Source organism: Hyla sarda, chromosome 6, assembly GCF_029499605.1.
Source record: "Hyla sarda isolate aHylSar1 chromosome 6, aHylSar1.hap1, whole genome shotgun sequence".
Taxonomy (NCBI): Eukaryota; Metazoa; Chordata; class Amphibia; order Anura; family Hylidae; genus Hyla; species Hyla sarda.
The window spans coordinates 81,139,978-81,165,683 of record NC_079194.1 but is presented as its reverse complement, the minus strand read 5'-3'; the positions used below and the strand labels follow the sequence as shown (position 1 = coordinate 81,165,683).

Below are 25,706 nucleotides of genomic sequence, written 5' to 3'. Positions count from 1 at the left end.
CACTTTTTAATCACTATTGTGGCCAGAAAGAGTCCCTGTGGGTTTAAAATTTGCCTGCCCATTGAAGTCAATGGCGGTTCGCCCGGTTTTATGTTCGCAACATCACTACTCTGATATCTTCCAAAAGTAAAAATGTGTCAACTTCATGATGCAAACATAAAGTAGACATATTGTATATGTGAATCAATATATCATTTATTTGGTATCTCTATTTTCCTTACAAGCAGAGAGCTTCAAAGTTAGAAAAATGCTAAATTTTCTAATTTTTCATGAAATGATGCAAGTATTGACAAAAATTTACCGCTATGTTAAAGTAGAATATGTTACGAAAAAACAGTCTCAGAATCAAATTCTAGTAGAAGCATCCCGGAGTTATTAATGCTTAAAGTGACAGTGGTCAGATGTACAAAAAATGCTCTGGTCCTTAAGGTGAAAATGGGCTTGATCCTTAAGAGGTTAAAGGAACAGTATGTACACATTTGCAGCCTCTACGGGTTGCAACAAAAACTGTCAGAGCCTGTGAAAGTAAAGAGAAAGAAGTCTAGAGCCTGCAGTGAGGAGGGAGAGCTGAGCAAGAAACTTGGCTGAGGCACGCTGGCGACTGTCAACCGCCAATGTTACACAACTAAGATAACTGTGCTAATGCTGTTTTTATAGCTCCCATAGAAGTGAATTTATTGGCAACCCTATAGAGATGTATCCATTCTTAAATTAAATATATCCTGCTCTTTAAGGTTAAAAGAACAAACAACATCCTTGCGAAATTGGGCCTGGAGGTAAGTGAAGCTAATATTCCTAGCGTCTCAATAAGGCACTGCTTTTTTCCTATGTGAGATTGCCTCTGTAATATGAATGCACTGGAATATGTGATGACTTTATCTAATGGAGATCTGTAGCGTACACTTTTTATAATCCCCTGTGGCCGGGCTGCAAAAAGTAATAAAACAAACTCACCTTCTGACATTCCCCTGTTGCGCTGTTATCGGTGTCTCGGTCCTCCGATGATGTGCTTCTTCTTTCTTCCTGGGGACAGTGACTCATGCTGCGCTTAGCGTTTTGCCAGCCGCAGCGATGTCCCACCTCAGCCGGTGATAGGCTGAACGCACTGTCATGTAAAGAGCCTGAGCCTGCCTCCTCCCTGCTGCCCGGGCCGAGGTGGGAGGTGGCTGAGGCAGGAAAAAGCTCATCACCGGAGGACCAAGATACCGATAATGGCGCAATGGGGGAACGTTGGAAGCTGAGTTAAAGTTTGTTTTGTTGCTTTTTGCAGCCCAGGTACAGGAGATTATTAAAAATGTATGCTACAGATCTCCTTTAAATGGTCATTGTTATAAGGATATCTGGCATTCATTGCTTTTTCATTACACAACTGCTGTGTGTGTTATCCCATGCAGCTGGCATCTGGAGTCTTATACATTAAGAAAAAGGAAGCTGTATCCAACCATTTTTCTTCTTGTATTATTTGAAACAACTGCCCTCCATTTATTAGTCTACGGGATTTCTAATATATTTTTAAATCATTTCAATTACCAAAAAATGGTAAATGGACTCCTCAACCCAGAAAAAAGTTAAATAAATAAAGTCTTGGACACTATGTGTATAACTTCCCTGCAAACTGCTGTCCACTACCTGTTGTTAAGAGAATTCTGTCTCTAGCAGCAGAGAGACCAAGACAGAATAGAGGAAGTGGGGTAGGCTTATTCAGTGCTATGCAAAGGAAATAACCTGTACTTTGTGCATGCATTCTAAGCCTGTCAGTGTTCTCCACTGTGTCCAGCACTGTCTGCCAGGTATATCAAAGATTTATCACTTACCACCCTTATATTTGCAACTTGGTATGCTATAGTATGGACTGATAGCAGCTTATGGGCTCCATGTTACAGGTAAATTCAACATAATTCTGTACTATTACGGTATGCAATATTTATTGAAGCTAAGAATTAACCTCGAAACGAACTAAAACTAAGCAATAATTTGTGTACTTTCTTTGCTTGTGCTTCAATGTTACTGTACAAGATTTTACTTCTATTAGTACAACATGTTCTGCCAAATAACTAATGCTATGTCCAAGCTGTACAGCAAATATTATTGTATGTTTTAGATTATTCACTGTATAGCAATATTAAAATAAATGTTTTTTCCCCCAATAGTAAGGGTTATTGAGATTAAATGCTTTTATCAGAAGGGCAATAAATCTGTTAATCACTATTGAGGAATGCGTTATATACATGCCAATAACCTGAATATTCTGGATATCAGGGTTAAATTGTTCATCACAAGTTTTCTTTGCACTTGACGACACGCGTTGCCACTCCAGCCCTATGGAATACATGGAGGATATCTAACACAATGGGTAATCATGAATCACATACCATATGCCATTTACTATAGGAATCTTACTTAATTGGTTACATGCTTTCCGAAGATCATAAATGTTCAAGCTCATGTATTGTGATTTTCCTGTGGATAGACTTGTGAAAGTTTAGCTCCCCTGAGTCATCATATGTACTCTACATAACATCTGTTTGGGCACCAGTTGTTGACAAAACTAAAAATAAACCATCAACACTTCACCTGATCCACTGCCACTGCAATCTCACTGACTCCTGATTCCCATTTCTTATCATTATTATTATTACTTTATTTTTTTGGGGGTGGGGTGGGGGTGGCAATAAATATCGATGAATTACTGCTTTGTATGCTTTGTTGGTTACACAATATAACCAGAATACACAAACTATAAACACTATCCCTGTTTGGGATCAAGGACACAAATGCACATAACACAATTCAACACAACTGGTTCTCTTATCTTTTTCATCAAGTAGTGAAAAACCACAGCAGTACTACGCAACCCATTCGAAATCTAAACAATAAGGTCTTGTGACAAAATAAACTTGTAATAACATAGACCTGTGCTATCTATGGATTTACTTGATGTACCATGACTATTATAATAGGCACAGATTGTCATTAGTGGCAGCTAAACAGGGCTAAAGCTAGGTACTAGTATCTGCACTCACCTGTTTGCAATAAAAAGGTAATACGAACTTCAATTTGGCTGATTTGCTGAAATTTCTGAAAAAAATTGGTTTGGTCCAAATTTATTTGCGGCGAATCGCTATTCAAAACAACTATTTCTGGCCTACAGAGAGCCTCAATAGGGGTGTAGAACATTTTGCTTTGCTGCAATACACAAAGGGTGTGCTGGGATAGTTAAATAATACTTTTATTCAGTATGACATGCAGATCAGATGCGTCGCTATTAGAATCACTGTCACAGAGCGGCACAATGACAGAGCCTGGAGGTGGCATCAGTGTGAGGAGACCATATGGTAGTTGAATGCCACAGCATGGAAGTGGCGGCAGCATGAGGAGAACATATAGTGGCTGAATGGCACAGCCTGGAGTTGGCAGCAGCATGAGGAGACCACATAGTGGCTGAGCGACACAGCCTGGAGTTGGTGGCAGCATATAGTGGCTGAATGACACAGCCTGGAGTTTGTGGCAGCATGAGGATACCATATAGTGGCTGAATGACACAGCGTGGAGGTGGTGGCAGCATGAGGAGAACATATAGTGGCTGAAAGACACAGCGTGGAGGTGGCGGCAGCATGAGGAGACCATATAGTGGCTGAATGACACAGCCTGGAATTGACGGCAGCATGAGGAGACCATATAGTGGCTGAATGACAAAGCGTGGAGGTGGCGGCAGCATAAGGAGAACATATTGTGGCAGAATGAGACAGCCTGGAAGTGGCAGCAGCAGCATCAGGAGTCCTAAAAGTGACCCGTGACAGAGTGGTGCGGTTGGTGGCAATACCAGTATCGAGTGATGATGGTGGGTTAAAAAAGGAAAACTTGGCATAAGATGGGTGGCATCAGGTGGGTGGCAGGATCAGAATAGTAGCTGAGGCAGGTAGGCAGAAGAACACGGTCTCTTTTGTAAAAGTGTTAGAGTGCACAAGTAAGTATTGAGGATATGCATTACGTAAAACTTAACTTTAAAAATATGCTTAGGATAAAATATTTGGACCCAATTTTTTTTTTAAGCAAACAAAAGGAAAGGTGTGCAAAAAACACCATGTACCACCTACACCACCAAGTATTGATGTGATGCAAAGACCTCTAAAAGGTGGAAGGGAACAACACATGGTACACTTCGCACTATTAATTCCCTTCTTGGCAAGTGTTACTCGCCCTAAAAAGGGTGGCCCAACACAGGAACCTCTCCCTATTTCCACCTATAAACACTGCCATTTCCCAGGGTTTTTAGGTGGACATAGGGATTGGTTCCTGTGTGGGGCCACCCTTTTTAAGACGAATAAAACTTTCCTCGAAAAGGTGGAAGGGAACAACGTATTGTCCATTGTAGCAGGTGGGGGTAAAAACTTCCCCTGCAAGGCCCTACTCTCGCCCTATTAATTCCCTTCTTGGCAAGTGTTACCCTAAAAAAGGCGACCCCACACAGGAAACTCTCTCTATTTCCACCTAAAAACCCTGGGAAATGGCAGTATTTGTAGGGGGAAATAGGGAGAGGTTACTGTGTGGGGCTGCCCTTTTTAGGGCGAGTAACACTTGCCAAGAAGCAAATTAATACTCTCAAAGTAATTAGAGAGTAGGGCTTCACAGGGTAAGTTTTTACCCCCACCGGTTACAATGGACCATACATTGTTCCCTTCCACCTTTTAAAGGTCTTTGCATCTCAAAAAATTTTTTTTGAATACTTATATTTTATCCTAAGAAAAGTTACGTTTTAGCTAATGCATATCCTCAATACTTACCTATGGTCTGATGTGATGAATGTCTGTAACTGTGGAGCAGCACCTTAAACATGTTTTGCACTATCCATATTTGTGAAATGTAGGTGTAGCACCATGGTCAATCTACTCTGATGCATCAGGCATTGGTGGGTGGAAATCCTGGCTGATCCATGCCTGATTCATCTTCACAAAGGTCAATCTCTCCACACTTTTAGTGGACATGCGAGTTCTCCTTGGGGTTACTATGCCCCCCGCCACACTAAACACCTGCTCTGATGGCATACTACTGGTCGGGTAGACAGCTTTTCCAGGTGCGGCCACAAATCAAGTTTGGCTGCCCAGAAGTCCAGCAGATCTTCAAGGTGTGTGGACATGGTCATGTCAAGGTATGCCATCACCTGCTGGTTTAGCTCCTGCTCCAGGTCTACCTGCTGCTGATGAGTTGCTTCACTATGGGGGGGGGGGGGGGGAAGAAAGCTACTCATCAGCGACTGTAGACTCAGGCTGCTGCTGATGGAGCTGGTACTGCTCCTGCCACCCCACCCACCCCTTCCCAGCAGCCATGGCAGTGGAAGGTGAGTGCAGAGGGCCCCCTGAGTTAGACCTGCAAGAGGATGGACGATGGCATAATAAGGCATTGGCCAACTGACTACGTAGGATGTCTCTGTAGTAGGTCAATTTGTCCTCCTTCTCATTGGGTGTAAAAAAGGCACCCATTTTGTGCCGGTAGCGAGGGTCCAATAAGGTGAAGAGCCAGAAGTCATCCCGCTGCCAAATGGTGACAATTCGATGATCATTACGCAAGCAAATGAGCATGCATCGTGCCATTTGTGCAAGTGACTCGGAGGGACTCCCTGCCTCCTCTAGCTGCTCCTCCTCTCCTGTCAGATGACTAGAAAAAACGCCCATCTCGCAAAACCTAAACTGTGCTCCACTTTGCCCCTCCCACTCCTCCTCCTGTTCAGACCCCACAGGGTTCATGTGGCCGTGAAATGTAGGCACCATGTCTCTAGTGCCCTGACCAGCCATTGTTTCCAAAACATGTTGTAGTAGATGAAGCAGTTGTATTATGTTGTTCATCCCGTAATACTGGCGACTGACTAATAATGTGGCTTCCTCAAAGGGCCTGAGCAAACAGCTGGTGTCACATATGAGCTGCCACTGGTTGACATTGAAGTTACACAGGGGAGTCCCCCTATCCACTTGGATCATCCAAAAATCTGTAATGGCTTTTCTCTGTTCGTATAGTCAGTCCAACATACGGAGGGTGGAAGTCCAACGTGTGGAAACGTCGCAAATCAGACTATGTTGTGGGATGCCGTTCTGATGCTGCAGCTCAAGGAGGATGTGCTTTGCTGTGTACAAGTGGCTAAAGTGCATGAAAAGTTTCCTTCCCATTGTTAGGATGTCTTGCAGATGGGGGGAACACTTCAGGAACCGCTTGACAACCAGATTGAATGCGTGTGCCATGCAGGGCATATGTCTCAGGCTTCCTTGTCACAGCGCAGACAAGATGTTCTTCCCGTTGTCTGTCACTATAGTTCCCATTTCCAGTTTTCGTGGAATAAGCCATGAATCAATTTCGTTATGTAAAACTTTTAGCAGTTCCTTCCCTATGTGACTCCGTTTGCCAGGGCAAAGCATGTGAAGAACAGCGTGACACTGCCGTGCCCTGCACACATGGTATGCTGGAGGGGCACTGAGACTTGTCTGTGCAGTGGAGGCTGAGGACACAGTCGCACACTGTCACAGGACCAGTGGCATGAGAGCATGGAGGAGGAAGCGGCGTGACCTGTCCAAGTTGCTGTTGTGGCTGTGAAGGAAACACATTCACCCAGTGGGACATAAAGTACATGACCGTAGTTACAGCTCCACACGTTGGTGCTGCCATGCCCTTTGGTACACACCGACAGGCTCAAGGACTGGCCCAGCTTCTGTTTTACCAAAATTGTGCAGGGCTGGCACTGCCTTCTTCGCAAAGAAATGACGGCTTGGGACTCTCCATCTCAGCTTGGCACAAACCATCAGTTCTCTGAAAGGTGCAGAGTCCAACACTTGAAAAGAGAAGGACTGCAGCACCAGCAAATTAGACAGGAGCCCATTCAGCTTCTGCGTCATTGGATGAGTGGGCTCATACTGTTTTCTCTTGGAAATGGCTTCGCGGATGGATTGCTGGCAGAATGACTGACTTGAAGTAGGAGGAGCAGGAGCATCTGGAGCGGCAGAACATTGGGTCCCTGGCCATGCTTCACCGTCTGCCGACACATCTTGCATGTGGCCATGTTAGCCTCCTCCGGATGCTTGATGAAAAACTGCTACACCGCTGAGTAGCTAATTTTCCTACCAACAGTCCGCACTCATTAACTGCTATTGCCACCGACTCCAGGAACCCCTGTTCCACTACCTCCCAGGAAGGTAGGCTGCAGGTGGTCTTCCCTGGGCATGTTTGGCTCCATACCTTCCACTTCTACCACTATGCTGACTGCCAACCATGCTACCACTTTGCTGGCTCAGCTGCTGCCTCATGGGCTACCTGCAACCCTCTTCTCCTGAGGATGATGAGGCCCCTTCTGCATTCGGCTCTCAAGTGCAATCGGCTTCATCATCCTATCATCGAGTAGTGTCTGCACGTCACTGATGTCTTCCTCAGGTTCCTAAACAGTGTCTGCTTAAGGAGCCTGAACGCTGGCAACACCACTTCCCATGCTACTCTCCTCATCACTACTTGCCCACCTACTGGAGGAAGCGGTGGATGTCTCCTCCATTTCTTGGCTGGGTAGTAGCTGCTGACTGTCCTCACTAAATAGTGGAGCTGAACCAACAGCATAATATACTTATGTGGGGGAGGGAACAGCATAGGACAGAGGCAATGGGAGGACAGGGACTGCTCCCGGGCCATGCCAACTGAGGGTTGTTTCTGAGGAACCCACTGACTGTTGACTGGGGGTGTCAGATGTCACTTGTGATGAAGTGGATGACCGTGTTAACCAATCGATGACGGCAGATGGGTTGCTGGTCGAGACACGACCGCTAGCTGATACTGGGAGCTCAGGCCTCTTGCTGCGACTCCTGCTGCCACTTGCCCCTAGTCTGCTTCGACCTCTGCCTGATGAATTTAGGCCTCTGCCACTCCTCTGTGCACGTCCTGGCACTTCACTGCCTGACATACTTAGTGTGTATATGAAGGGAGTACAATACGCTCCTCTACGCTTAAAAAAGTATTTGTGTACAACACCAGCCAGTGAGTACTTTAGCCTGGCCTTTCACAGTCACTTATGAGGGGAGGACAATGCGCTCCAGTTCGCTTGAAAAAGTATTTGCGTACAACACCAGCCAGTGAGTAATTTTGGCTGGCCTTTCACAGTATCTAGGCCCTTGAGACTTTAAAAGGAACAAAATAGTATACCACTTAGATCTACATATGTGGTATGCACTTATGAGGGGAGGACAATGCGCTACAGTACGCTTGAAAAAGTATTTGTCTACAACACCAGCCAGTGAGTACTTTAGCTGGCCTTTCACAGTATCTAGGCCCTTGAGACTTTAACAGAAAAAAAATTGTACACCACTTAGATGTACGTATGTGGTATGCACTTATGAGGGGAGGACAATGCGCTACAGTAAGCTTACAAAAGTATTTGCGTACAACACCATCCAGTGTGTACTTTCGTACATAATAAAGATTGGGTGTGTAGCCACCTCAAGCTTACAATCCCGAGGTCTAATGGATTAGTCTGGATCCCCAAAAATACCTAAGAACAAGTAAAAAGCATACATAATCAGAATTATATATTAATTCGAAGGATAGTAGAAAAGAAATAAAAAGAAGAAAAAAAGTAATACATAAATAATAATATATAGTAAGATGATGACTTCAAGTAATAATTTCAAATAATAAAACCAGAATTGAGGATGTAATGGAGAAGAATATGTATCAACATTTATTGTGTATAAAACATAATATAACAGTTCACATCTGGGCAGGGCCCTTGCCCTAGATGTAAAATACTGCTGGCAAGCTTAAAAAAAAGTTATATAAAAAAAGTGATACATTTTTTGCCTACTGAGGAATGAGACTTGTTGTCCTGAAACACGTATGGCTAAATATATAGCTTGTTCTTTTATTACAACCACCAGCTTGTACTATATTAGCCCTATTCTAGCCTTGACAGCGCTGCAGTACCCCACTTTGTGGACCACTGATGATCGCGCGCGATCCACAGTAACCTTCAACATGAGGACGCCAGGGATTGCGATAAGACTGATCACGATTACTGCCCCTATTGCACTCATCCGATATCTGTTTATACCCATGAGGATCGATTGGGCTGGACGCACATCCGTGCCAGCCTGTACTTCTGCCAGGACCACTTACCTGCTTGGAGGCCGGACGCTATTCTGTGCCAGTGCCGATTCTGCCATCATCCAGGAAATTGCAATCTTAAAGGACACCGGCCGCATACATCTGCAGTAAGTGGAACTACATTCCGGCTCACAAGCATTACTAACTATTCATTATGGACTCTATCTAATGTATTGAGACATTCTTAGCAATTCGCTCCCTGAATTGTTATTAAGTCTACTGTGTATTGAAATTATTATTGGACTTCTACTTGAGTCTATTTCTACATACGAACATTTACTTTTGCATTTAACAGGAACAAAATAGTACACCACATATGTAGTACGTATGTGGTATGCACTTAATTCGCTCCAGTATGCTTTAAAAAAGTATTTGACTGAGCACCAACAGTACACACCAGTGCTGCAGCACACAGTCGCTGTGTACCACACCCAAGATTGCAGTCTCTCTATTAATCTTACTCCCTTCCCTATCAGTGCTTCTAGGCAGGATTTGTGCTTGAGCTGAATCACTGCTGTTCTGTGCAACACACTGCTCTCTGTCCCTCTCTGTAATAGAATGCTGTAGTGACTGGGAGGTGAATCGCTGCAGTAAGAATGCTTTTCTGTGCCACACACACTGCTCTCTGTCCCTCTGTGCAACAAAACGCTGATGTGACTAGGAGGTGAGTCGCTGCTGGAAATAATATTTTAGATGCCCTGGAGCCTCCACAGCACAATATGGAGTTTAATTAAGCGATTCGCACAATGGAATTCCACAATATTCGCATTAGTTGTAAATCAATTTTTTCCGGAAATTCGTAACAAATTCGGATTCGTCAGATTCGATTCGCTCATCCCTACCAATGATATTTAAAGAGGTATTCTGGGCAAAAACATCTTATCCCCTATCCAAAGTATACAAAAAAGAAGTTTGCAGCAGAACTCTTGGTCAAAAAATGGAAAGCTGGAGCAATGGAATGCCGATAACACTGATTAAAGCTATGCTATGGCATAACATTGTTTAGTGTATGCAATCTAAGGATTGCATGTAATAGTCGGTGGAGATAGGAGGTCGGGATATGAGGACGGGATAGGAGGTCGGGATAGGAGGTCAGGATAGGAGGTCGAGATAGGAGGAGGGGATAGGAGGTCGAGTTGGGAGGTCAGGATATGAGGACGGGATAGGAGCTGGAGATAGGAGGACGGGGTAGGAGGTCGGGATAGGAGTTTGGGATATGAGGACGGGATAGGAGGTCGAGATAGGAGGACAGAATAGGAGGTCGAGTTAGGAGGTCGGGATATGAGGACAGGATAAGAGGACGAGATAGGAGGTGGAGATAGGAGGTGGACATAGGAGGTCGGGATAGGAGGTCGGAATAGGAGGTTGGGATATGAGGACAGGATAGGAGGTCAAGATAGGAGGACAGGATAGGAGGTCGGGATAGGAGGTCAAGATAGGAGGAGGGGATAGGAGGTTGGGATAGGAGGGTGGGATAGGAGGTCGAGATAGGAGGTCAGGATATGAGGTGGAGATAGGAGGACGGGATAGGAAGACGGGATAGGAGGACGGGATAGGAGGTCGAGATAGGAGGTCGAGTTAGGAGGTCAGGATATGAGGACAGGATAAGAGGATGGGATAGGAGGTCGAGATAGGAGGTGGAGATAGGAGGTCGGGATAGAAGGTCGGGATATGAGGATGGGATATGAGGACGGGATAGGAGGTCGGGATAGGAGGTCAGGATAGGAGGTCGAGATAGGAGGAGGGGATAGGAGGATGGGATAGGAGGTCGAGTTAGGAGGTCAGGATATGAGGACGGGATAAGAGGACGGGATAGGAGGTCGAGTTAGGAGGTCAAGATATGAGGATGGGATAGGAGCTGGAGATAGGAGGACGGGATAGGAGGTCGAGATAGGAGGTCGGGATAGGAGGTCGGGATATGAGGACAGGATAGGAGGTCGAGATATGAGGACGGGATAGGAGGTCGAGATAGGAGGACGGGATAAGAGGTCGGGATAGGAGGTCGAGTTAGGAGGTCGGGATATGAGGACGGGATAAGAGGACAGGATAGGAGGTCGAGATAGGAGGATGGGATAGGAGGTCGGGATTGGAGGTCAAGATAGGAGAAGGGGATAGGATGATGGGATAGGAGGTTGGGATAGGAGGACGGGATAGGAGGTCGAGTTAGGAGGTCAGGATAAGAGGACGGGATAGGAGGTGGAGATAGGAGGTGGAGATAGGAGGTCGGGATAGGAGGTCGGGATATGAGGTCAGGATAGGAGGTCGAGATAGGAGGAGGGGATAGGAGGATGGTATAGGAGGTTGGGATAGGAGGATGGGATAGGAGGTTGGGATAGAGGTCGAGTTAGGAGGTCGGGATATGAGGACGGGATAGGAGGTCGAGTTAGGAGGTCAGGATATGAGGACAGGATAGGAGGTGGAGATAGAAGGACGGGATAGGAGGACAGGATAGGAGGTCGGGATAGGAGGTCGGGATAGGAGGTCGGGATATGAGGTCGAGATTGGAGGTCGGGATAAGAGGTCGGGATAGGAGGTCGAGTTAGGAGGTCGGGATAAGAGGACGGGATAGGAAGTCAAGATAGGAGGACGGGATAGGAGGTCGTGATAGGAGGTCGAGATAAGAGGAGGGGATAGGAGGATGGGATAGGAGGTTGGGATAGGAGGTTGGGATAGGAGGTCGGGATAGGAGGTCGGGATATGAGGTCGAGATTGGAGGTCGGGATAAGAGGTCGGGGTAGTAGGTCGTGATAGGAGGTCGAGATAAGAGGAGGGGATAGGAGGATGGGATAGGAGGTTGGGATAGGAGGGTGGGATAGGAGGTCGAGTTAGGAGGTCAGGATATGAGGTGGAGATAGGAGGACGGGATAGGAGGACAGGACAGGAGGTCGAGATAGGACGGGATACGACGACGGGAGAGGAGGACTGGATAGGAGGTCGGGGTATGAGGATGGGGTATGGGGTTGGGATATGACAACAATATATGGGGATGGGATATGAAGTCACAAGCTTCCTCTGTTGATTTTCCTCCCCAACAAGGATGAACAAGGAAAAACCGGACAACGCCGGGTACTCAGCTAGTTTAAAAATAAAATGTAAACAAAAATAAACATGTGATTCCCTGCGTGCCTAAATTTGAGAACTATAAAATTATAATGTTAATTAAAATGTCAATGGTGTATAAAAAGCATATATATATATATATATATATATATATATATATATATATATATATGTTCACTATTTTTGGGCACTTTGTATACCCTAAAAAAATTATAAAAAGCGATAAGAAATTTGCTTCAAAACAAAAATGGTACCGATAAAAATTACAGATCACGGCGCAAAAAATGAGCCCTCACACATCCTCATATACATTAAAATAAAAAAGTTATGGGGGTAAGAAAAGAGAAAAGGACCGACTAAAGACATGGATTTTTTTTTCTTTACCGAAAAATGCACTGCATAGATTTGGAAACCGCCAAAAGTTACAAAATGGCATGTTTTTTTTTTCAATTGTGCCTCACAATTTTTTTTTCCATAGATTTTGTGGTGAAATGATTGATGCCATTACAAAGTAAAATTAGTGGTGCAAAAGACAAGCCCTCAGATGGGTCTGCAGGTGGAAAATTGAAAATTGATTTTTTTAGAAGGGGAGGAGCAAAAAACCAAAGTGCAAAAATGAAAAAAAAATGGTCTGGTCCTCAAGGGGCTAAACAACCATATTTATAAAGGTCTTTAATTTAAGAGTTTTATATAGTAATAAGTCATTTACAAATCTGTATAACTTTCTGGCACCAGTTGATTTAAAAAAAAAAATGTTTTTACCCCATGAGTACCCCTTTAGGTTTACAAAGTTTATTTTATTTTATTAACTAAAAAATACACAAGGAACATATAAAGTCATTCAATAGTAATGAATAATCTGAAGTAATGGAACAGAAACACGATAAATTTGTAAGAGACAAAACGGACTATGATTCGTCACATGTATTTACATGGAACACAAGAAATACCAAGAGACGTCGACCTCCATACAACTGCAGACGCGGTCCTCTAGTTCGTCAACCCTCTGATTTCTCGACCTCCAACTCAGAAGCTAATCTTTCGGATGAAGCTGTTATCACTCAAAAATCAGAGACTGCAACCACAAATAGATCTGATAATACAACTTCTTACCTAGGTCACAGCCCTTTAGGAGAAGAACTAGGAGGGGCAGAGGGAAGAAAAGAAACAGGAGGGCCCTTGAAGAGAAAGGGAGTCACTTGGACACAGTAGAAACCACCCACACAGTAGATAATGTAGTCAACCTTACTGACATTTCTCTCACCCAGGGCTGTGTCTCCCCCTTTTATCTAAAGGGCTCAATTTTGGACTGAAAGTTTTGATTTGACCCAAGGATCCTTTAAAGGCGACTCGTAAAATCAATTTACATAAAATTTTCCAAAAGAGCCAACCCATGCAATCCCTTTCGATACAGAAGGAAGAAGAGGTACCTGCTGTTATTGGTCCCTTAGATTTTTCACCCCTATTAGACACATCTATTCAAGACATTGAAGCCATTACTACATTATGCCATCTAGCAGATGAAGCATTTCCTGCATCTCCCAATCCCATCATAGAGGTTTTACCTGGTGGTCAGTTCCATCGATCTGTTCACCAGGGCAGTAGAAAGAGATGTCAGGGCATTAGTTTACCCCAAACAAAAAGAGAACCTCACGATGGGTGAAAAGAGAGCTCTTAATTGGCTCAAGTCACAACCAGACTTGCAAATTATTAAAGCTGACAAAGGGGGTAGTAATGTTATTATGAACACTATGATGTACAACAAAGCGAAAACCTGTTTGTTAAGTGATACCAGGACGTATGTGAAACTTAAGAGTGACCCCACTTTCAAAACCATGAATCTCCTACGCTCCTTTTTAAGAACCAAATGTGAGTCTGGAATAACAACATAAAATACAACTGAAAAATTACTCCCTAAAAATCCTTCCCATGCAAAATGGTACCTGCTACCCAAGGTACACAAGTCGCAGAGCCGACCAACTGGGCATCCCATAGTCACGGGGATCGAATTCCTCTCTCAATATATTGAGTGGCTCTTAAAACCTGTTCTTAAGTCTACCCCTACATACATTAAGGACTGGTATAGACAGGAGACCGGGACTGCGATGGGCACCACGGTCTCCTGTACCTATGCAAACCTGTTCCTCTCCATCCTTGAAAGCAGATATATTTTTTAATCTGTCAATCGTTTTGTCTGAAACATTAAACTGTTCCTTAGATACGTAGACGATATCCTTGTGATATGGGAGGGTTCTAAAACCACCTTTAACGAATTTGTCACGTATCTAAACACCAGTAACAAAGAGAATATGTTTTTTACCTCTGTTTTTGGAGGTCCTGAAATTGATTTTTTAGACGTGAAATTAAAATTAGTAGAGTCTAATTTAACCACCCAGGGTTATCGTAAAGATATTGCCTAAAACTCTCTCTTACATTATCATAGTTCACATCCCCCTCACGTGAAATGTAGCATTCCATATTCACAATTTCTCCACCTAAGAAAGGTAAACAGTGAAACATCTACCTATCATAAACAGGCCACAGAGCTCAAACATCGGTTTTCTGAACGCAATTACCCTGACAATATTATCAAAGCAGGTTATGTAAAAGCATCTTCAATTAATCGCACTGATCTGTTAACACCTAAGAACCGCTGCGATCAAAGTCCTAAACGGTTTATTTTTTGTTTAGCTAACTCCAACATGAACGATACAGTAGCCAGAGCCATTAGAAACAATTGGTTCATTATTGAGGCTGACCCGGATTTAAAACAAATCGCGTCGCATTCTTCCCTTATGACCTATCGTAAAAAACAAAACTATAGGTGATAAGTTAAAAAATCCAGTTACAGCTTAGAAAGCCCTATCTTGGTCTAAATGGCTCACAGACCTTAGTCCTACTGGTAATCACCCATGCAAGTCCTGTTCTTTTTGTTCAATTTAGCTACAAACCCTTTTTCATTGGGCAGTCACTTATTTACAGTCTGGGATCTAATCACATGTCGCACATTCTTCGTTGTGTATGCTATAGTTTGCTCCTGCGGCTTTTTTTATGTGGACAAAACCATCCAGCCATTACATATACGCTTTCGTGAACATGTCCGCTCCATTCGCACCGGAGTTGGTGCCCCACGTTTGGTTGCCCACATGAAGGATGTCCACAACAGCAACACTAACCATATGAAATTCTCCGGCTTAGAAAGAGTTAAATCTCTTTCGCGAGGTAATAGCCGGCATTCTCATCCGTTAAGAAGAGAAGCGTACTGCATTGTGGAATTGGATGCTACCGGTCCTTTGGGACTTTATGACCGGATAGAACTTGCTCCTTTTCTTTAGTATATTATTACACCTATTCCCACTCTACAGCACATTATCTTCTGATGAACAGTTACCTGTTTGGTGTTTGATGTGTTCTCTCCTTTTTTCTTTTTTTTTTTGTTCATTATGTTAAACATAGTGATCGTTCTTTTCCCCTATTCTGTCCGCTGTGGTTCACCTGCTCACGATCTGGGTCACATGACCGCATACCTCATCAGCAGGTATATGACAGCTAGACAGCTAGTGCAGACGTCAGTTTCCTATGCCCTTTTAGGTGCGGCGCAAACTTTGAACGTCACACTCCGACCAGAAGAAGCGCAAACCAGCATGAAACAACTTGCCAACTTGTCCCGGTGTGCCCCTGCCTCCGCTTGTCCATGCCTACACTCTGCTGAATAAATTTTGTGGATGGTGAGTGCAATTTCGTTTTGGATTCTTTTCTGTTCTGTTACATTGCTTTATGCTGAGGTGCAACGCCGATGTCCACATTTTGCCTTGTCTGCATTCACACCTGTCTCCGCTTCTATACTGCCCTAGTCCTGCAAGTGCCAGATCCCCATCACTCCATTTTTCAGTCATTCAATAGTGTTGTTAGAGAGGAAGATTTTGTATTTGGGTTTTAACATAAATATATATGACACATAATCTGGGACATTTCTGCACCAGAAGGGATTTTTTTTTTTTAAATCAAAGAAATGTAGTAATTTTATTGTATCTGTGACACACTTACCATAATGAATACTTTGTATAATCTGTAAAAATACATGATGTGAAGTACATATTCAGGTCACTAAGAATAAAAGTAAAAACATTTTAAGTTAAAGGGAATGTCTAATGTATTTTAGTATCATTTATTGGATTTAACCCCTTCACGACTCTTCAACTTTTTAATTTGTGGCTTACATTTTTTTTCCTCCTAACATTCGAAGACCCATAACATTTTTATTTTTTCACTGACAAGTTGTTTTAAGTCTTATTGTTTGCTGGACAAGTTGTAATTTTCATTGGATTACGTTATCTTATCATATAATGTGTTAGGAAGCCAGAAAAACATTATATGTAGGACAAAATTGTAAAAAAAAAAATATGGAATTGCACAATTTTGTTGGTCAATATTTTTCCATAATACAGTAAAACTGACATGCAAACTTTATTCTATGGGTCAGTGCGATTCCAATGACACATTTTTTGAGCTGTAAAATGTAGTATGAAAGGAACCACCTTCATGTAGTTTTTTGCTTTTTTTTTAAACTTTATTTTTTATTTTTTCAGGCATGTGATAAAAATTCTACATTTTTGGTTAGAATGTTTTCACATTTAGGCCATTGACCGTGCAGGATCATAAATGTAATCATTCAATAGTTCAGACAATGACACATGTGGCGATATCAAATATGTTTTTTTAACAGTGTTTTATTTGAAAAATGGGAAAAGGGTGGTGATTTAAATTTTTATTATGGGGGTTATATTTAAAAAAAAAAATTTACACATTTTTGCCCCCCCCCCCCCCTAGGGGCCTATCATAAGCCATCAGTAGATGCCTTACAAAGATCTATATTGCATTACACTGATCAATGTAACTGGCACTCGATTGCTATGGGCTGCTTTAGCCAGTCTTCAACAATCGATGATCCTTAGAAGCCCAAGGAGCATAGGTTATGCCCCAGGATTCCCAAGCAACCCATCGGCACCCCATGATTACATTGTGGGGTTGCCGATTAGACACCAGGAATTACCTGTATTAAATGTTTAAATGTTGTGAACAGCATTTAAAGGGGTATTCCAGGATTTTTTTTTTATTTGACTATGCTACAGGGGCTGAAAAGTTAGTGTAGTTCATAATATCGTGTCTGTACCTGTGTGTGACAGTTTTCTCACAATTCTTCTGTGATTTTCACCCCACTATTTATTTTTTACCAGCATTCAAAATGACTGTTGACTCAGATTTTTCCCAGATTGCAATGCGGCCGAGACCTGACTCACTAGTCAGCTGATGACAGGGAGCCTGTCTGCTTCAATGGGTGGAGGGATCAATCTGCAACTAATGCACCAGCTGTAGCCACCCTGATTGAAACCACAGGTCTTTTGTTTCAATGGGTGGGGTGGCTGATGTGTGAGGGGGAGGAAAATGGAATTGTGGGATATGTAGTAAAAAAAAACAAAAGTCAAACAGGAAATACAAGTTCACAAAAAGCTAGCCACAGTGTTATGGTAATCTCAGGACATAGCCATTTAGCACCAAGACAAGCGCAGATCCTTCCTAAGCATGTCCATTACTGTCTGCCAGGTACATACTAAAATCACCTTATGGTGGATAACCCCTTAAACCATTTAAATGATGAACATTGGAGCAATTTCCAATGTCTGTCATCACCAGCAGATTCAGGTACTGGTAACAATGGGCATCTGCCTGTAATGACGCACCCAACTCAGGGTCCCACGCTATTTTCCCTTTACCTGACCAAAAGTGTACCAGTATGTCATGGGTCGGAAAGAGTTTTATTTTTTAATTTATTACAACTTGGCTCCATTCACTGCAGTAGAACAGAGCTACAACACTATGCATGATGGTACAAAGATTTTTTTTAATTAAATTGACTGTTTTTCTAATCCAGGATAAACCCTTTAAACATAGCTTCTTCTAAACTGGAACCATACCCTTTGGAAGAGGAGGAGCAAAAGTAACAAAAACACAAAGGGTATAATATTCAAAGACTTGTGAGAGTGTTAATTGCGCCAAACAGTGTGTTTGGTCTGTTGAAAACTGAAGGCATGTTTGTCCTGCGGTAAAAAAAAAAAAAAAAAAAAAAAACATAATTTAATGCCAGGTTTACTTGGTATTAACTGCAATACTTTTGCTTGCCAGGAAGTTGTGCTAAACCTTTGAAAATAGTGTGTTAAAGGGGTACTCCACTGGAAAACATTTTTTAAACAGATTTGTAAATTACTTCTATTTAAAAATCTTAACCCTTCCAGTACTTATTAGCTGCTATATGTTTCAGAGGAAGTTCTTTTCTTTTTGAAATATCTCACTTCACAAAGAATGAAACTAAGCCGGCAGTGACACTGACTCCTAAAATATCATTCTACCTAGGCAACATCGGATTTACTGGGATTCCGGGAATAGAAAGCAAGGAGGTGCTACTCGTGTAAAAGGAGACTGTGACATAAATCTGCAACATAGAAACGGTACGAAACACTCACCTGGTCACTTCTTCCAAAGGCATTACCTAAAGCACCTCATCCATTCAGGTAAGAGCGGGGAGGCGGTAGATGGAACAGGGTAGTTAAGACGCCGGGCCACGGACCGTATCACGCCGCTTGGTGTTTTGTCAGACCGCTGAATCGTCATTACGTTTACTCCACGGATTTAACCCCCTCTAGAAAAAGGCTAATGAAAAAGTAGTGCATTAACACAATTAACTCAATGTGTGCCTAAAAAAAGTGGGTTAAAAACTATTACTAGAATAAACGGACATGTGAACAGGGTGCTGGAAAAGGAAACTTTATAATAAAGTAGCTAACTCATTTTTATCGTTAAGCCCCAAATGGCCAGTGGCTTCTAGCCTCAGGATCCGTCTGGATTTCTTTAAGAGCAAGGTCTGATGATTATCCTTTCCTTTAAACACAGTCTCTTCTTTCTCCAATGCCACAAATTGGAGTTCCTTCTGATCCTTATTGTGGCACGATGACATGTGGCTAATAAACCTTACTGACTCCTTGCCAGTCCAGAAAGATCTCACATGCTCTCTTATTCTAAGGAACAAGCAGCGTTTGGTTTTCCCTACACAATACCAACCGCATGAACATATCATGCAGTATACCATAAATTTGGATCTACAAGTTATGATTTGCTTAACATATACACTGTGGCCTCCTAGTTTTAATACCTTACCTTCATTTTTAAGTTCATATCACGAAAGGAACAAGAACCGCAAGCATAAGTCCCTGCAAAACTAGTGTCATTCAACCAATTTTTCTTTTCTGTCTCGGATAGTTTTATTTTGTTTATAATTCACTATAGGTTTGGAAACAGTAATATCATTCTCATTTTGCTGTATTATAATATCCTGCAGAACCTCCAATTCTTTTAGTTTTGTATTTTAGGCTTATTGAGCCTTTAAATGTATATATATATATATATATATATATATATATATATATATATATATATATATATATACACACATATATATATATATATATATATATATATATATATATATATATTTATCTTAAAATAGTTAAACCATGCACAAAAGCACATTAAAAACATAACAATAGCTGTATTTTGCATCCAGTAAAACCAAAATGTCACTTTCTGTAGCCCAATTTCTGGGTCATACATCTGGAGGGGAATTGCTTGCTTAAAATGTCAGTGCAATAACTTTCTCTAACATAAATAGGAACTTTGTGAGTGTTTGTTAGCATGCAGTTCCTCTGGGGTTATGTAATAGCACCCAGCTTGCATTAATCACACTAACAATAGACTGCCACATAGTGCTTCATATTGCTATGAATTATCTCAGCACACATACTGCTAATGCACCTTCTACAAAGAGGCTTTAAACATATGGTTTAGCCATACTAAGGGAAAAATAGAGAGACATTTTACCTCTTACCTGTCCACTGCATCCTTTTTCTCTGATTTCCTGATTTTAGCATTTTATTTAAATAAACATTTTAAAGGGGTTCTCTGCTATACACAATAGCTGCTTGTGAGAAGGATGCTACAAGAAAGACAACACAATGTGTTACTATTCTGGGACCCATAGTAATCAGCTACAATCTGTAGAGACACCATACATTTTTTTTCTATTTCCCTGCAGTGCCTCCACAGGTGAAATGAAGCATTACACAATACTTATTCAAATTAAGGGGTTATCTTTGTAAAAAGAGAAAGCACTTAAAACATTAATTCTTTATTCTTTGTTCCAAATGATAAAAATTTGCAAGACGAACTCACATTACACCACCTAGTCGGTGACACCGTCCCAATGGATGCGTAAAGTCCTGCCCGCATCTAACACCCGCTGACCGCCCGCATCTATCACTAGCTGCCCGCATATACCACCCGCCACCCGCTGTTGTAAGACTACAATTCTCAGAATGCCCTTACAGTGAGGACATGGTGGGAGTTGTAGTCTTGCAATAGCTAGCTGGCGGGGGTAAATGCGGCCGGGCAGCAGGTGGTGGCTGGTATATGGGGGGAACGGGGTCATTGTGGTGGCATACTGCGGGAGGTGGGTGGGCGTGGTGCGGGTAATAGATGCGGACGGGCGGTGGGGAGCACATGTTTAAAAAAACTTTATTCAAAAAACACTCCTCCACAAGCCCTCGTTAACCATTTCATTAATATTAAACAAAAAAAAAATGCTGATCATACTCCGAAGTAGTTCTTTGCTTACATGGAACTGAAATGAGAAAAAAAAAAACATACAAAAACATACAAAAAATGCATTAGTACATTTAGGGGAAAAAAGTGGTAAAAAATAAAATAAATACATACCGTATATATCACACATTTTTGTCACAAATGCGGCTTTAGATCTGAATAGTCACAGAGGAGAAAAGGTGGTGTTACAAAGTGGTGTTCTGAAGTAATTTCTTGGTTTTTGCTTATGTATGCTAAAAACAATGTTTGCTTATGTATGCCAAATGTATCAACCCCCCTGTGATAGTATGATAAATGTGTCCATGTAAGAAACATTTACACGATGGAAAACAGTGTACGTAAGTCTTGTACGTAAGCACGGCTTGATGAATTCCCCCAATAACTCTTGGCACACAGCTAACTCTGTGAAGGTCCCTGAGTGACCCAACTCTCGAGAGACAAAAAAATGGAGAGACAAGAAAATGGCTTCCACCGACAGACCCTACCCTACATGATAGCAACCTAACTTCCACGTAATATAAATTCTCCTGTCATGTAGCATACCCATGTAACTATTCATTCATTTTTGGCTCCCAGTACCCCCACCTTTTTTCTTGTAGACTTAGCTTTTTGTGTTTTTTATATTTATTTTTTTATTTACTATTGATTTGTTAATAAAATTATGCTTATCTTGATTTACTTTTGATGTGTCCTGTTGTGCTAGTGTGCAGGACAATATTTATGTTCTGAGCACTGGGAAAAGCCTTTCTCACTGAGTATTGTTAGATTCAGTTCTCAGCAACCCAAAAAATTCTGTTTTTATTGAAAAGTTCTTAGATTGTGTGGTATAGGTTGCAGAGCCTATATGGATACACAAGAAGCAATTCTTTTTTTTTTTTTTAAAGCACCTGTCATCACATCATATTTTCAAAACTAACCATGCCCTGCATGCACTTCCTAAGTTTGGTCTTCTGCCAGGCTTGGAGGAGACCAAACTAACTGTCTGATTTGTGCAGGAAACAGAACAGAGCAACCTTGTGGCCATTTTTTCCATCACATTAAAAACTTATAAAGGTTGAGATTTTTAACAGCAAGTAAATAGCAAAAAGTCTCATAATTACATAAGGAACAATATATTACAAGTTTTGTTTGGTGACAAGTACTCTTTAAGAGAATGCAACCATAATGTTTCATCTAATGGAACAATACACAATCAATGATGTATTACAATATGAACGTTATATGGAGCCACGAATAGTTCAACTACCAACTATGCAGATATGCATAATTCCACCAATGTTTATACTTTAAAAAATTTTTAAACATATGTGGTGCATTTTTCAAGATAGTAGCAAGACTACTATCAACAAGACTACTATCAACATCAAGAGCAAATGGTGCCTAACATTGGGTTTTATAGTGTGTGCCAGCAGAATTATAGCTTATGACTTCTAGGTTGGATCATTGAATCACTTGTCTGACATGGATAGTCGATGCTCTGCAGTAGTGACTTCAGCCAATACTCCTGAACATTTGCTTGGACATATGATAACTGGTTTCTATATGTTATTTTCATGGGGATCGAAGGGGAAAGTCATGATATTAACTAGAGTGGACAGAATTTTCATTAGCTCTTTTGGATTCTTAGATCATAGTTTATTGCAATGACTAGAGCAGTGGTTCCCAACAGGAGTGCCGCAGCACACTGATGTGCCATGAGGACCTGCCAGATGTGCCACAGCAGTTTATTGGGGAAGATGGCAACTGGCTGTGCTAGGACCCCTGTGGTGGTGGTAAGCCACAGGGTTCCCAGTATGGCCAGTTGGTCAGAGCACATTCTAGGATGTGAGGTCTCTACGCCACAGACACAGCGCAAAGGCCACTAAAGGCCAGGAAAGTCACTTTATCTGGGACACACACAAATGACGTCATGGTGCACATCCCCTAGGTAGGAAAGATCCCTGAATTTTGTAGCTGCAGTAAGATGCTGCCTTTGGCATACAAGTAAAAAAAAAAGTCTGCAGTGACTGTGGGGGAACAAGATACTCAGGGGAAGATTTGTCAAAACCTGTCCAAAGCAAAAGTTGCTGAGTTGCCCATAGCAACCAATCAGATTGCTTATTTCATTTTTGAAAATACCTGTGAAAAATGAAAGAAGCGATCTGATTGGTTGCTCTGGGCAACTCAGTAACTTTTCAGTAACTTCTACACAAGTTTTGATATATCTCCCCTATACAGTATGTTTTTTTTCTTTTCAGAGATGGCACACCTACAGATGGCAAACTATCTACTGTTCTGTTTTACCTACAGGGGGGGAAAAACTACCTTTGTGAGGGTCTTTCCTACAAGGGTAAATGTCCCTCTGGGGGGGGGGGTCCTACCTACATGGGGCAAACTACATACAGTATGGGACATATTACCTAATACCACATACAGGGAGTCCTACTCAGAGGGGACAAACTACCTACAGGGGGCAAACCACCTACTGAGGAAAAATAAATGAAGAGGAAACCACTTACAGAGGACACCAGCAGAGTAGGGGGAAACTACTTATTGTGGATGCCAGCTTACCAAGGGAAACTTCATGTTGGGGGCACCTACATACATGGAACACCAACCGAATGGGAAAAACAAACCACTACAACAATCTATCTACCTAATGGGGAAGCAACCCTTCCCAAGCTAACCTATCCATTACTACCAACCCACTTACCTACCTACCCACTTTATTGTACATGATGCTAAATAGCAGAATTATAATTATTTGGGACCCCATAGATAGGAAAAAAGGGAAAGAGGGTGCTGGAAAAGGGCGGAGCCTATGATAGTTGTCAGGCAGGTTCCGCAGAGATGATTTGTGGCTGAAAGAAATTGTCTTGATGATTTGGTCAGGATGGAGAAGAAAAGAGAAAGTGAACTCAGATGGATATTATTGTTATTCTCTCCAATTTTTTAAACATTGTCTGTTTGGTGGATTTAATGACGTTAACCATTTTAGAAAGGCTGGATCTCATCATGAGTGTTCTGTACGATAGTAGTGATATTTCTTTGCTGTCTTTTTTAGACTCCTTTAGTAAAGGTCATGAGGTTTATCTTCTCAATCAATTCCATTCATTACTAATTTCAGTCGCACAGTGGGGATTTAATAGCACTTATCTTACAGAGACACATGGAAAGACCAGATAATATCAAAGAAGGGATTAGATCTATTACATTGATTGTCATTATCATGGCTCTGCACTTTGACATTAGTCAGCGACAATTAACACCTTGAAGAAGAGAGTTAAATTATATCAGACCTTAGAACTGATCCATAGATATTTGTATAACATGTCACATGTTGGATCATGTAATTAGTATTTCTCATCCTGCTAAGAACCTCTACTTTTAAGGAAATGGTATCATTCAGTCTAATATAAGATCAAGATAAAGCAATTGAACACCTCTTAATTTTTGTGAATACTGGATATATGTATACACAGGGTAGGCCATTTATATGTATACACCTTAATAAAATGGGAATGGTTGGTGATATTAAAGGAGTGGTCCAGTGGTAACTCAGTGGTGAGCAACTTATCCCCTATCTTAAGGATAGGGGATAAGTTGCAGATCGCGGGGGGTCCGACCGCTGGGGCCCCCCACGATCTCCTGTACGGAGCCCCGACAGCCCGCGGGGAGGGGGCGTGTCGACCTCCACACGAAGCGGCGGCCGACACGCCCCCTCAATACAACTCTATGGCAGAGCCGAAGCGCTGCCTTCGGCAATCTCCGGCTCTGCCATAGAGATGTATTGAGGGGGCGTGTCGGCCGCCGCCTCGTGCGGGGGTCGACACCCGCTATCTGGGTGGAGAGCCGGGGCCCCGTATAGAGAGATCGCAGGGGGCCCCAGCGGTCGGACTCCCCGCATTCTCAAACTTATCCCCTATCCTTAGGATAGGAGATACGTTTTTCACCACTGGACTACCCCTTTAACTTCCTGTTTGTGGCACATTAGTATATGTGAGGGGGGAAACTTTTCAAGATGAGTGGTGACCATGGCAGCCATTTTGAAGTCAGCCATTTTGAATCCAACTTTTGTTTTTTCAATAGGAAGAGGGTCATGTGACACATCAAACTTATTGGGAATTTCACAAGAAAAACAATGATGTGCTTGGTTTTAACATAACTTTATTCTTTCATGAGTTATTTACAAGCTTCTGACCACTTAGAAAATGTGTTCAATGTGCTGCCATTGTGTTGGATTGTCAATGCAACCCTCTTCTCCCACTCTTCACACACTGATAGCAACACCGCAGGAGAAATGCTGGCACAGGCTTTCAGTATCCATAGTTTCAGGTGCTGCAGAATGGGCAAAACAAAAATTGGAACAGGACCCTCAGTTTACGCAGAAGATTTTGTTCAGTGATGAGGCAAACTTTTATGTGAATGGTGAAGTTAACAAACAAAACCACCGCTATTGGTCTGACACTTACCCACATTGGATAGATCCCTCTAAGACTGTTGGAACACAAAAATTGATGGTATAGTGTGGTATATGGGGTACAAAGATAGTGGGGCCATTCTTCATCAATGGAAACCTCAAGGCCACTGGATATGTGAAATTGCTACATGATGATGTGTTTCCCTCTTTATGCACTGAAGCTGACACTTTCCCTGAGTTTTTCCAGCAAGATGGTGCGCCAACACATTATGGGTGTCATGTCCGAGCATTCCTAGATGAACAGTTTACTGGAAAGTGGATTGGTCGTCGTGGGCCAGTTGAATGAATGGCCCCCAAGGTCTCCCGATCTGACCCCCTTAGACTTTTATCTTTGGGGTCATCTGAAGGC

The 25,706-nt window shown here is 42.3% G+C and overlaps 1 long non-coding RNA gene across 1 annotated transcript in view; it reads left to right on the top strand.

Moving 5' to 3' along the window:
* The first annotated feature begins 585 nt into the window (after positions 1 to 585).
* The window catches only part of LOC130277560 (uncharacterized), a 34,821-nt gene continuing 9,700 nt past the window's right edge, over positions 586 to 25,706 (top strand). The window contains exons 1-2 of the long non-coding RNA XR_008845471.1: positions 586 to 776; positions 18,598 to 18,755. This is a non-coding gene — a long non-coding RNA (uncharacterized LOC130277560). The remainder of the gene's footprint in view (positions 777 to 18,597; positions 18,756 to 25,706) is intronic.